The sequence below is a fragment of the Arachis ipaensis genome, chromosome B3 (genome assembly GCF_059453495.1).
Source record: "Arachis ipaensis isolate K30076 ecotype BB chromosome B3, ASM5945349v1, whole genome shotgun sequence".
NCBI lineage: Eukaryota > Viridiplantae > Streptophyta > Magnoliopsida > Fabales > Fabaceae > Arachis > Arachis ipaensis.
The window spans coordinates 100,713,839-100,724,514 of NC_142438.1; the positions used below are offsets into that span (position 1 = coordinate 100,713,839).

At 40.2% G+C, this 10,676-nt stretch overlaps 2 non-coding genes across 2 annotated transcripts; both read right to left on the reverse strand.

Annotated features, from left to right (window-relative positions):
• Positions 1-1,262: 1,262 nt before the first annotated feature.
• Positions 1,263-1,366, reverse strand: LOC148571779 (small nucleolar RNA R71). The gene has a single exon (XR_015908984.1). It is a non-coding gene; the product is annotated as a small nucleolar RNA R71 (small nucleolar RNA).
• A 3,511-nt stretch (positions 1,367-4,877) lies between these two features.
• LOC148571780 (small nucleolar RNA R71) lies at positions 4,878-4,981 on the reverse strand. The gene has a single exon (XR_015880262.1). It is a non-coding gene; the product is annotated as a small nucleolar RNA R71 (small nucleolar RNA).
• Between the last annotated feature and the right edge of the window lie 5,695 nt (positions 4,982-10,676).

The following is a 10,676-nucleotide window of genomic DNA, read 5'->3' on the forward strand; positions in this document are numbered from 1 at the left end:
GTAACATCTCCTAAGCCCAATGAACTCCCCATCTCTAATCTTACCCATTCTCTTTAATTTCTGCGATTTACTTTTATGAGCAAATCCCCCATTCCCATTTATAATTCTGCAATTTATTTTCAGTCATTTACTTCCAGTCCTTTAATTCTAGAATTTACTTTTCTGTTATTTACATTCCCGCCATTTTATTTTCTGCAACTCTCAACCAAATTTCTGGATTCGCTCAACTAGAACATTCTTCTAATTAAAGTTTCTTGATCAATCAATCCCTGTGGGATTCGACCTCACTCTATTGTGAGTTTTTACTTGACGACAACTTCGGTACACTTGCCGAAGGAAGATTTGTTGAGAGACAAGTTTTCCCCGCATCAAGTTTATAGCGCCATTGCCAGGGATTGATTGTGCATCAACAATGATTAGATTGGAAGATCACTAGATTGAGCATTTTATTTTGTGAATTTTATTTTTCTGTTTGAGTGATTTACTTTTTGTTTTAGTTAAACTTCTTCCCTTCTCTATCTCCTCTTTTGTTTTTCTTTGTTATTTTCAATTCTGTTTGCTAACCCACTAACTGTTTTATATATTGCATTACCCACAACTAACATCAATTCTGACACAAATACTGTCTGCACCTATTTTCTCTGCTTGTACTTGTTGGTTGTATGACAGGGAGAAGAAGCGGGGCTTTAACTTCCTTTGATTCTGAACCAGAGAGAACCTTTCTTAGACTAAGGAGGGAGGCAAAAGAAAAATGAGTAGTTGGTGCTGAAGAAGAGGAGGAACAGTTTGAGGAATACTTTGAACCAAACATGGAAGAAAACATGGAAAATCATCATGAAGAAGAGACTCACAACCATGGCAGAGGAGGTGGAGCAACTCATGCTGGGGAGGATAGAAGAGTTTTGGGCACTTACATTAATCCAAACCCAGGCAATTGTGGAAGTAGCATCCAAAAGCCAACAATCCATGCCAACAACTTTGAACTTAAACCACAGCTCATCACCCTTGTTCAGAACAACTGTTCGTTTGGAGGAGGTGTTCAAGAAGATCCCAACCAACATTTGACCACCTTCCTGAGAATATGTGACACAGTAAAATCTAATGGTGTTCATCCTGACGCCTATAGATTGCTCTTATTTCCCTTCTCACTCAGAGACAAGGAAGCCAAGTGGCTGGAATCCTTCCCAAGGGAGAGCTTGACAACTTGGGAGGATGTGGTGAACAAATTCTTAGCAAGATTCTACCCTCCTCAACGAATCAATAGGCTGAGAGCTGAGGTTCAAACTTTCAGGCAACAGGATGGTGAGACTCTGTATGAAGCATGGGAGAGGTTCAAAGACTTAACAAGGAGGTGTCCACCTGACATGTTCAACGAATGGGTCCAGCTGCACATTTTCTATGAAGGGCTCTCTTATGAGTCAAAGAAGGCAGTAGACCATTCATCTGGAGGGTCCTTGAACAAGAAGAAGACCATTGAGGAAGCCATAGATGTTATTGAAACAGTAGCAAAAAACGACTACTTCTATGCTTCCGAAAGAGAGAACACAAGAGGAGTGATGGAGCTAAACAATGTAGACGCTCTGTTGGCCCAAAACAAGCTCAAGCTCATTACCCAGTGATGCCAAGGCATCATAGGCTAGTTTCACTAGCATTTTTCTGTTAGTTTTAGTTGTTTTATGCATTTTCTTGAGCTTAAAGTAACCAAAAATGGTTAAATGAAGAACAAAGTAATGAACCATCCAAACAATATGATTTTGATGCAAATTCCATGAGTTTTAGTTGTATTACTTAAATGCTATGAATGAAAGATTTCTCATGAAATTTTGCAAGACTTTGATGCAATTGTTTGGATGATTTCAGGGAAGAAGAGGCTAAGCAAGGAAGCAACAAAATCAATAAAGGAAGCTTGAATATCACATGTGGAGTTTAAGTTCCAGTTTAAGCCTAAACTGGAGCTTAAACGCCAAAATCATGAAGGATAAGAAATGCTGGGATTGAAGTTTAACCTCCAGTTTGACCTCAAACTGGAGGTTAAACGCCAGAATGAAAAGCCTCACTTAAGGAGCATTCCACGTTTAACCTCCAGTTTGACCTCAAACTGGAGGTTAAACGCCAGAATGAGTATGCCACCCAGGGAGGAGTTCCACGTTTAACCTCCAATTTGACCTCAAACTGGAGGTTAAACGCCAGAACCAGGAAGAGTACCAAGGGCCATTCCACGTTTAAGCTCCAGTTTGACTCAAACTGGAGCTTAAACGTGTTCGATAGTTTTTTCACTCCAGGGTTGCTCTCTCCATCTCCACGTTTAACCTCCAGTTTGACCCCAAACTGGAGGTTAAACGTGTTCGACACCTCCAGGGCCACCATTCCAAGCTTCCACGTTTAACCTCCAGTTTGACCTCAAATTGGAGGTTAAACGTGTTCGACACCTCCAGGGCCACCATTCCAAGCTTCCACGTTTAACCTCCAGTTTGACCTCAAACTGGAGGTTAAACGTGTTCGACCTCCAGGGCTGCCCTTCCTATCTCCACGTTTAAGCTTCAGTTTAACCTTAAACTGAAGCTTAAACGTGTTCGACTACATGACTCTCCAGGGCTACCTTCTTCCATTTCCACGTTTAAGCTTCAGTTTAACCTTAACTGAAGCTTAAACGTGCTTCTACAAATGGCCTCACTGGAAGTGTCTGGCGTTTAAGTTGCAGTTTAAGCTTAAACTACAACTTAAACGCCACTCTTGAAAAGGGTTTCTGGGCCAAAAATATTGTGATTTAAGTTAGTCTTTGAGCACAATTATTAACTTAAACTTACTTTGGTATGAAACCCAATTGAATATCATGGTTTATGGGATTGGGCCTGAAGGATTGATGAGTTTGAAATCTCAATTTATTGAGTCATGTGTCATTATTTGATTATCACTAAGTTGGCTCAATAAATGTTACAGGATCTGGATCAACAACCTCATCAAGATTATGGATCATAAACCCAAGGCAAAAGGAAAGCAAGGAGAGGCCTCAAAGCCCAAGAAGCACAACTGAAGCTCAATATAGAAAGTGTATAAATAGGATAGAAGTTAAGTTAGAGGGGACTTTCACTTTTAGCCAGTTTTCCTTTCTTGTAATTGAATTCAGAGCTATGACTCACTAAACCCCCTTTCATTGGGTTAGGGAGCTCTATTGTAATTCAATGAATCAATAATAGTTTATCTTCTTCTTCAATCTTTTCTCTTGAATTTTGTTAGAAAGCTTCTCGATCTAATTCCATTGAGTAGTTGTCTTGGGAAAGAAACTACTCATACTTGGAATCCTTCGGAGCCTTGGGAAAGGAATGGAGGATTCATGCTAGAGAAGCTTTCTCACAGTGGATTGGATTGGGGTTTGGATGGATATTGTGACATGTAATCCTACCAAATTGTGGTTCATGAAATTGTGTGGTATAATCAGTGATCAAGCATCATCTCTTCTTATGAACATTTAAACCAAGGGATTGGGAATTTGTTTGTTTTTAGAGAGCATTGGTGAGCCAAGGAATTGGGATCCAATCATATAAGATTGCCAAGCAAAATTCAATGAATGCATTGGTTGAGGAAGAGATTTACATGTTTTGATTCGGAGATTTCAATATCTCCTAAACCCAATGAATTCCCCATTTCTGATTTCCACTTTCTCTTTACATTCTGCAATTCAATTCTTGCAATCATCCCCATTCCCATTTAATTTCAGCAATTTACATTCTGCTCTTTAATTCATGCAATTTAAGATTCAGCCATTTAATTTTCTTGTCATTTACTTTTCCCGCCAATTTTACATTCCGCAATTCTCATCTCAAATCTTGATTCCGCTCAACTAGAACACACTTCTAATCCGAATTGCTCACTCAACCAATCCTTGTGGGATTCGACCTCACTCTATTGTGAGTTTTTACTTGACGACGATAACCGGTGCACTTGCCGAAAGGAATTTTGCCGATCGTGCAATTTCCTAAATCGTAGCATAACACGTTTATGCGCATCAAGTTTATGGCGCCGTTGCCGGGGATTGGTTTTCGATTGACAATTCTCAAATTGGAAGCTAACTAGATTGAGCAATTTTCTCTTGCTTTGTTAATTCTGTTCTAGATGCTTGTTGAATTTTAATTTCTGCACTTGGTTACATGCTTTCCTTCTTTATGCCTTTAAATTCATGCAACTAACTCACTGACTCACTAACTGTTTGAATTAATTCCTCAATTGAGCTAACCATACTCTTCCATTAACCAAGAGTATTTTACTTGTTTGTGTTTGAGCTGTGTTCTTGTATGACAGGTAGGAGAGGAGAGACATCAACTCCTCCATATACCGAACCGGAAAGGACCCTTCATAGACTTAGAAGGGAAGCAAGAGGGAAGAGAGTAGTGGGAGAAGAGGAATCTGAAGGAGAATCTGAGGACAATTTTGAGGAAGCTCTAGATCTCAACATGGATAGAGAAGTTCACAACCATGAGAGAGCTGATGGAAACAATGCCATTCCTGAGAGGAGGGTTCTTAGTTCATACATAAACCCAACCTCTGGGAATTGTGGTAGTAGCATCCAGAAACCACCCATTCAGGCCAACAATTTTGAGCTCAAGCCACAGCTAATATCATTGGTGGAAAATCATTGTTCCTTTGGAGGAAGTGCTAATGAAGACCCAAACCAACATCTCACAAAGTTCCTGAGAATTTGTGACACTGTGAAGTCCAATGGAGTCCAGGAAGATGCCTATAAACTGCTCTTGTTCCCATTTTCACTTAGGGACAAGGCAGCTAAGTGGCTGGAATCATTCCCAAGGGGGAGTCTAACCACATGGGATGAGGTGGAAGGCAAGTTTCTGGCACGTTTCTACCCTCCACAAAAGGTCAATAGGCTTCGATCTGAGGTCCAGACTTTTAGACAACAAGATGGTGAAACTCTCTACGAGGCATGGGAGAGATTCAAGGACTTGACAAGGAAATGCCCACCAAACATGTTCCATGATTGGGTGCAATTGCACATCTTCTATGATGGGCTCTCTTATGAATCAAGGAAGGCTGTAGACCATTCATCAGGAGGTTCATTGAACAAGAAAAAGACTGTGGAAGAAGCCATTGAAGTGATCGAGACAGTGGCTGAGAATGAGTACTACTATGCATCAGAAAGGCACAACACTAAGGGAGTCATGGAGCTGAACCATGTTGATACAATTCTAGCCCAAAACAAGGTGTTTGCCAAGCAACTAGCAGAGCTTACCAGGCAATTAGAAACAAAGCAAGTGGCTGCAATACACACACAAGATCAAGAGGAAGTAGGCATTGAAGGAGGTGATTGGGATGAGGTTAACTATGTGGGAAACCAACAAAGGCAATCATATGATCCACACTCCAACACTTACAACCCAGGCTGGAGAAACCACCCAAACTTTGGGTGGGGAAACCAACAAACCCAACCACAAAATCACAAACCTTACAACCACAACCAACAAAACAATTCCACATACCAAAACTCCAACCAAAGATCATACCAAGCCACACAAAACACTTACCCCCAATCATCATATCATAGCCAAAATAATCAACATACCCAACCTAATCCGAACCAACAATTTCAAGATCAATTAAACCGGATGGAAGGAATGCTTGCAACCATGAGCCAAGACATAATTGAATTGAAGGCTTTTAAGGAAGAAGTAAATTCTAACTTGCAAAACCAAGGAGCTGCCATCCAGAAGCTAGAAAATCAAATTTTGTATTTGACTAAGCAAGCCCCTGGGACAAGCAGTTCTCATACTGTTAAGGCTATTGCAAGGGAGGAATGTAAGGCCATAACCCTCAGAAGTGGAAAGAATCTAAAGGAGATTTCAAGGGAAACCACAGAGGATGAAGCAAAGGAAAATGTGAAAGACAAAGAACAAGGACAATCTGTTACACCGTTTGCAACAAAAGAAAAAGAAAAAGAGGTCTTGAAACCTTACACACCTAAGGCACCTTATCCTCAACGTTTGATGAAAAGTGAAAAGGATGGCCAATTCTCCAGGTTCTTGGAGATTTTCAAGAAGCTTCAAATCAACATTCCCTTTGCTGAAGCAATAGAGCAAATGCCACTCTATGCAAAATTCTTAAAAGAATTGATGACCAAGAAAAGAAGCTGGAGAAATGAGGAAACTGTGTTGTTAACTGAAGAATGCAGTGCCATCATTCAGCACAAATTGCCTCAGAAATTGAAGGACCCAGGCAGTTTCCAAATCCCCTGTATTATAGGAGAAGTCATGGTGGAGAAGGCCTTGTGTGATTTAGGGGCCAGCATCAATTTGATGTCGCTAACAATGATGAAAAGAATGAAGATTGAAGAGGCCAAACCAACAAGAATGGCCCTCCAATTGGCAGATCGAACTTTTAAATTCCCTCATGGGATAGTTGAGGATTTGTTGGTGAAGGTGGGAGAATTTATATTTCCTGCTGATTTTGTGGTGTTAGATATGGAGGAAGAAGCCAAAGCTTCAATAATTCTGGGAAGACCCTTCCTAGCTACTGCTGGAGCCATCATAGATGTACAAAAGGGTGAACTCACTCTTAGACTCCATGATGAGAAATTGGTGTTTAATGTATTCAAGGCAATGAGCTATCCATCAGAATCACTAAGGGAATGCATGAGGGTTGATGTAGTGGACATTGCAGTACAAGAAACTTTTGAGGAAACAATAAAGGAAGTGGCAGAGGAGGAGTTCACCAAGGATATTGAAGTTAGTGATATCAAGGATGATGACACAACTATGCTAAGCAGGCCAGAGAAAGTGAAAGAAGAAAAGGAAGCACCAAAACCTGAGCTCAAAGCATTGCCCCCTAATCTCAAGTATGCATACTTGGGTAGTGATGAGAGTCACCCTGTTATCATTAGCTCGGCCTTGAGCCAAGAACAAGAAGAAGAATTGATCAAGGTGCTGCAAACTCATCAAGATGCCATTGGATGGACCCTAGCTGATTTGAAGGGGATAAGTTCATCCATATGCATGCATAAAATCTTGTTAGAAGAAGATGCTAGACCTTCCATTCAAGCTCAAAGAAGATTGAATCCCGTCATGAAAGAAGTGGTACAAAAGGAAGTGAGGAAGTTATGGCAGGCAGGGGTAATCTACCCCATTTCTGATAGCCCATGGGTTAGTCCCATCCATGTAGTTCCCAAGAAAGGTGGCATAACGGTGGTGCCAAATGAGAAGAACGAACTCATACCCACAAGAACCGTTACTGGGTGGAGGATGTGCATAGACTACAGGAAGCTCAATGAAGCCACCAGAAAAGATCATTTCCCACTCCCATTCATGGATCAGATGCTTGAAAGGCTTGCCGGACATGCTTACTATTGTTTCTTGGATGGATATTCAGGCTACAACCAAATAGTAGTTGATCCTAGTGATCAAGAGAAAACATCATTTGTTTGTCCATATGGAGTTTTTGCTTATAGACGCATGCCCTTTGGATTGTGCAATGCACCTGCCACTTTCCAAAGATGCATGCTGTCCATCTTTTCGGACATGATTGAAAAATTTATTGAGGTCTTCATGGACGATTTTTCTGTGTTTGGGGATTCTTTTCCCAGCTGCCTACACCACCTTGCCTTGGTGCTTAAGAGGTGCCAAGAGACTAATCTAGTATTAAACTGGGAAAAGTGTCATTTCATGGTCACAGAAGGAATAGTCCTTGGCCACAAAATCTCTAATAGAGGCATGGAGGTGGACAGAGCTAAGGTGGAAATCATTGAAAAACTACCTCCACCAAGTAATGTCAAGGCAGTTAGGAGCTTTTTGGGCCACGCTGGTTTTTACAGAAGGTTTATTAGAGACTTTTCTAAAATAGCCAAACCTTTGAGTAACTTGCTTGTCTCTGATACACCCTTTGTATTTGATGGAAATTGCATGCTAGCCTTTGAACTTTTGAAGCAAAAACTTTCCTCTGCACCTATCATTGCCCCACCTGATTGGAACTTACCGTTTGAACTGATGTGTGATGCATCAGACCTTGCTATTGGGGCAGTGTTAGGACAAAGGAAAGACAATTTGGTACATGTGATTTATTATGCCAGTAAAGTCTTGAATGCTAACCAAAGGAATTACACAACCACTGAAAAAGAACTCTTGGCAATAGTCTTTGCATTTGAAAAATTTAGATCTTATCTCATTGGATCTAAAGTCATTGTTTTCACTGATCATTCAGCTTTAAAATATTTACTTGCCAAACAAGAATCTAAACCGAGACTTATTAGATGGGTTCTTTTGTTGCAGGAATTTGACATTGAAATCAAAGACAAGAAGGGTGTAGAGAACAAGGTGGCAGATCATTTATCAAGGATACCATGTGAGGAAGGAAGCACACAAAGCACACATGTAAATGAGTGCTTTCCTGATGAACAACTCATGCTAATTCACAAAGCACCCTGGTTTGCAGACATAGCAAACTTCAAGGCCACTGGGAGTTTACCTTTGGAATTTAACAAACATCAAAAGAAGAAATTGGTAAATGATGCCAAATACTTCATCTGGGACGAACCATACTTGTTCAAAAAATGTTCCGATGGCATACTCAGAAGATGCATATCCGAGGAAGAAGGAAGGGAAGTTTTATGGGACTGCCATGGCTCCACTTATGGAGGGCACTTTGCAGGGGAAAGAACAGCAGCTAAGGTGTTGCAGTGTGGTTTTTATTGGCCTACTATTTTCAAAGATGCAAAAGAATTAGTGAAGCACTGCCCTGAATGCCAGAAAGCTGGGAACCTGCCAAGAAGAAATGAAATGCCACAACAATTCATTCTGGAACTTGAATTGTTTGATGTATGGGGGATAGATTTCATGGGACCATTTCCCTCCTCATACTCGAATAATTACATTCTTGTGGCAGTAGATTATGTCTCCAAATGGGTTGAAGCAATAGCAACTCCAACCAATGATAATAAGGTAGTCATGAACTTTCTCAGAAAACACATTTTTTGCCGTTTTGGGGTTCCAAGAGCAATCATCAGTGATGGAGGAAGCCACTTTTGCAACAAACCATTAGAGGCATTGCTCCTAAAATATGGAGTCAAACACAGGGTAGCCACACCATACCATCCACAGACAAGTGGGCAAGCCGAAATATCTAACAGAGAACTCAAAAGAATCCTGGAAAAAACTGTGGGAACTTCAAGAAAGGACTGGTCGATTAAGCTAGATGATGCTCTTTGGGCATATAGGACAGCTTTCAAAACACCAATTGGAATGTCTCCTTACCAACTAGTATATGGAAAAGCTTGCCATCTGCCACTGGAGTTGGAGCACAAGGCATACTGGGCCTTGAAACTTCTGAACTTGGACAACAAAGCCGCTGGAGAAAGAAGGATGTTGCAAATTCAAGAATTGGAAGAATTCAGAGCGGAAGCTTATGAGAATGCCAAAATTTACAAAGAAAAAGCAAAGAAGAAGCATGACAGCAACATAGCCCCAAGGAAATTTAAAGAAGGGCAAAAAGTATTGCTCTACAATTCTAGGCTGAAGCTATTTCCAGGGAAGTTAAAATCAAGGTGGTCTGGACCATTCCTTGTCACCAAGGTCTCCAACTATGGACAAGTAGAAATCATGGAAGAAAAGTCGCAACGAACCTTCATTGTTAACGGTCAAAGACTCAAACATTACTTGGGAGATGTGGAGGAGAAGGACAAAGTTAAATATCACCTCAACTGAGGAAGCTGACCGTCAAGCTAATGACGTTAAACAAGCGCTTGTTGGGAGGCAACCCAATCTGAGGTAATACCTTTTTGCTGTTTCTTTTATTTGTTTCAATAAAAGGGGTAAAGTAATTTCTGTGCATTGCAAAGAATTAAGTTTGGTGTTTCACACCAAACAATGAATTCATGGATCCATAAGTCAAAGGGGAATGTGTGACTCTAAGTTTGGTGTTCCACCATAAAGATCAACTGAACACAACAACCTGTGAATTATGTGAAAGGAACAACTATTCTAAGCAGTCACAGAAATGCTTAAAACCCTTAGTAGCAACATCATTCCAAGATAACTCAAGGATTCAAAGAACACAGAGAAGCAAGTGGGAGACTAAGTTTGGTGTTCACACACCAACTTAAGAATCCGATACTTACCCACACATAGTTGAGCTAACCACTTAAGTGCTTGAGGAGCAAGCAACTTCATTACTCTTTGCAGGAAAGGAAACAAGAACCTTAAAGCATGAAGCAACATTTAGGAAGAAGAAGGAGAAATCAAAGTGTTTCCTGACAACAAAGAGAAAACAAGGAATTTCACAAGGTGGTATTATTCCTTGATAATTCTTTAAAAAGGGTAAACAAAAGCATGCGTGTTCTGGTTTAAACTGTAAATGTTGAATCTTTCTGGAATGTGTAGTTTTTTTTTTTAGTTAATTGCTTTGAATAAAGTGAGTGCCTAGATGTTTGGATATAACTTCACCTTCTTAAACAAGTGCGTGCCATGCTTGTTCTGTTTCAAAAATAAAAGAAAAGTTTGAACAAAAGTAACTTGGCTAAATTAGTGACAAATCAAGTAGAATTAAGTGGTGGTATGCATGCTTGATTGTTTAGTCACATCACTAAAATTAGAGTGTAGAATTATCATTTTTTATGTAGAAGTAAAAATTGTCTATGGATCTTGATGAATAAATGTCTTTGGCCATGAAAAAGAAAGAAAAAG